The sequence below is a fragment of the Leguminivora glycinivorella genome, chromosome 7 (assembly GCF_023078275.1).
Source record: "Leguminivora glycinivorella isolate SPB_JAAS2020 chromosome 7, LegGlyc_1.1, whole genome shotgun sequence".
Classification (NCBI taxonomy): Eukaryota; Metazoa; Arthropoda; class Insecta; order Lepidoptera; family Tortricidae; genus Leguminivora; species Leguminivora glycinivorella.
Genome location: NC_062977.1, coordinates 12,331,873 through 12,335,702, shown reverse-complemented (window position 1 = coordinate 12,335,702; position 3,830 = coordinate 12,331,873).

Here is a 3,830-nt window from a genome sequence, read left to right as displayed (position 1 = left end):
CTAAACAATTCAACTTGTTTAGTGATACTTACTTACTTATGTTATTACAATAACCATTTACGCAATTAGCCTCCTGACACCCAAAAATAATTGTTTTGTTTTTGAATTAAGGACCCTTAAAACAATAAAGTTCAATCCTAAGACTTAATTCTAATTATAGAATATATTCCGATAAACATATATAAACTACACGTTATGACACTTCTTCAAAACATTATGTTGTGTATTGTAAACACAATAGATAATTACGCGATAAACATAATGGGAAATTTTATCACAAATATTCAATCAGGAATGTCCATACAAATCTTTACTAGCTATTTGTTACCTATGTAGAAATATGTACCCTCAATTTGAATAACTACGTCCCTCTCGCACTCGCAACGACTTCCACGCCATCTCACTCTATCCCATTACTTTTATATTGTTCGCTAACTTTCTTGTTTGTATAAGCAAATACACGTATTTGAAAGTTTGTATATTTCTCGTGAATCGTTCGCACAACATTTCATAGGGATATTGCAGGGAAATTAATTTTTGTGGTTGATAGGACGTCGCAAATACAAATGCACGCAAGGTGCTCTGCGAGCTGCGTGCGGACCGCAGCGAGCCTGGGCGGGCGGGCGGGCTCGCCCAGGCTCGCTGCTGTTCGTGTGCAGCTTAATAACTAGAAACAAATAAAGTCAAACTTTAAAAATACCACACACAAAAATCATTGATGTTTATAAAACAAAAACATGGATATACAGCCAACATAATTTATTTCATTTTTTTCTTTTAACCCTTCAGACCAGAAAACCAGCACCATACTAATGTACAGTGATAATACTTATTTATACTAATGGTGTTACATATTTGAATTGACAATGACATATCTATTATAATACACACAAACACATTTTAAAACAGTGTGCGTGAATACTACTACTATTATTTAGTGCCTAAAAAATCGAAAAAATCAAGGTTTTGTTCTCCACTGTTTCGTTCTCCAAAACCTAACCAATCGTAATCAAATGTTAAAATCTGGATGATAATGATTGTCTGTGTCGGACTGTTTAGTTTTTTGGATAGTCGATGTCAGATTTGAATAGGTACCACGCCTATCTTTGCGGCTGTGTCAAAATAAAATCAAAAGAAGCAAAACAGTCAGACACAATATGAAGTATTGGTAAAAGGGGCATTCCACGAGAATGTCCTTAGCAAAATACAAACATTTATTCAGCAAGTAGGCCACAAGGGCTCTTATACACGTCACTAGCCACAGCACATGAAATATACATAATAATATGTTTAAACTTTCAGACTGAAATACATGATAAACATTTACATTACATTACATGAAAAACATTCAGATATAAATAAATACAACAGCCAATACCTGGGTACACTTTAAATTTATAATAATCTTCAAAAATAAACCAAAAACAGAAATGTAGTCTCTGTACTTAATAATACTAATAAAAAGGGAGAGGTTGTAAATTCAGAAAATTTACAGCTTTCTGAGACGATGTCGTTCAGATCTATCTCTGAATCAGAAACCTATAAGTACCTTGGTATGTCACAGTCGTTGGGTATTGAGGATGTTGGCATTAGACAGTCGGTGAAGGAGCGCTTTTTCAGTCAGCTCACAAAAGTCCTTAACAGTCTTTTGTCAGGAGGCAACAAAGTGCGCGCCTTTAACGCCTGAGTAATGCCTCTACTCACTTACTCTTTTGGCATACTAAGGTGGACACAGACTGAGCTGGACGCCCTGGATCGGAGGGTCCGCTCACTGCTTATCACACACCGTATGTTACACCCGCGCTCGTCTGTTATGAGATTGTACATCCCACGGAAGTGCGGAGGTCGAGGCTTCCTAAACGCCAAAGATCTCCACAACCGTGAGGTGTACAATCTCAGGGATTACTTCCTTAACAACGAGTGCGGGATGTATCGTGATGTGGTGGCAGTAAACGGAAACCTCACGCCGCTCTCCTTGGCGAAAGAGAACTGGCGCAAACCTGTGGTACTAAGTACTGCGGACCGCAAGGCGGTATGGGAGAGCAAGCAGCTACACGGGCGATTCTACAAGGCCCTCACGGGACCCGATCCCGAATCTGCTCGCATCGGTGAACTGGTTACGATTCGGGGACCTCTTCGGAGAAACCGAGGGTTTTGCCTGTGCAATTGCGAACGAAGTTATGATGACGAACAACTACCGGAAATATATCCTGAAGGGCGGTACGGTCGACATTTGTCGGGCATGCCGCCGTCCCGGAGAGTCACTCAGGCATATCATTTCCGGTTGTTCTCATCTTGCTAACGGCGAGTACTTGCACAAACATAATCTCGTAGCCAGGATTATTCACCAGCAACTTGCTCTTCAATACGGCCTTGTGAACCGCGAAGTACCGTACTACAAGTACTTACCTGCGCCAGTTCTCGAAAATGGTCGTGCCACGCTCTATTGGGATCGATCTATTATCACTGACAGGACTATAGTAGCCAATAAGCCTGACATTGTGATAATAGATCGACCGCAACGCTGGGCAGTGCTCGTTGACATCAATATCCCCCTTGATGAGAATCTCGTGAAAGCCGAGAAGGACAAGTCCAGTAAGTACCTAGACTTGGCTCACGAGATAACCGCCATGTGGGATGTTGAATCAACGATCATTGTTCCGATAGTCGTTTCAGCGAACGGTCTCATAGCGAAGAGTCTCGACCAACATCTTAAGAGACTCTCGCTAGGTGGCTGGATCAAGGGGATGCAGAAGGCGGTGATCTTGGACACAGCACGGATAGTTCAACGGTTCCTCTCTCTGCGGCCCTAACCACCGGCAGCTTGGGCCCTGCCCCGCTGCTGGCGGCACCCTAGGTTAGGTTTTTTATAATATGTTTATATGTTTTTATTGTATATTGTTTTGTAAATGTTTTTATATTTTATTTTTATATACATATTGTAAAACACCTAACCTAAGAAAGAAAATAAATACTGAGAATAATAATAAAAATTAAATTGTTATGGGATGTGACAAGGGAAGGAAAACTTTGATCGTTACATACTTATATCACAAAAGTGACGATTACAAGCTTATTAAATCGTAATAACCTAATAAGTATTGGCAACGTGCTGACAGAGTGGCGCTGATTGTTATAAATACACGTCATCATGGGCTTGTCCAACATCAATGCCAGCAGCGGCCGTTGGATTGGAACTAACTTTAAACCATAGAATTTAATTTAATATGGAAAAGCCCACAAATTGAGAACAGCACCAGTCATGCACCTAGCGAATAGCTTTTTATACTACTTATAAGCTGCTCCTCCTTTGCTTACAAAAAAGTCTGCCGAAATTCACGGGGGTGAGAAAATAACACACGCAGAATAGTACATTACGATACAAGTGCGTAAAAAAGGAAGTACGAAACGAGTGGCGATAAATTAAAACACGACCGAAGGGAGTATTTTAAATCGACACGAGCTACGAATTTCCTTTTGGCACGTGTATCGTGCGACGTTTTTCAGTACAGATGGCCATCCGAAGTTTCGACCTCGCACTAGTGCGTATAAAAACACCATCTGTACTGAAAAAGATTTTTGTCAGTACACACGCACATTTTGATAAAAATATGAATATGACACATTATCCTGGTGAATGTTATTAGTATAAACTCTATTATAATCGCAATTAAGTTAATTCTTAAAAATGATTGAAGTCTAGTCTCGATGGAGTTTTAATAAGCTTTATAGTCAGTGATCGGAATAGGCAGAGTACATTTACCTACACTTGGTAGAACATATAAAAAGTAGACTTCCTTACGACATTTTTTTTTGCGTAACTAACGTCC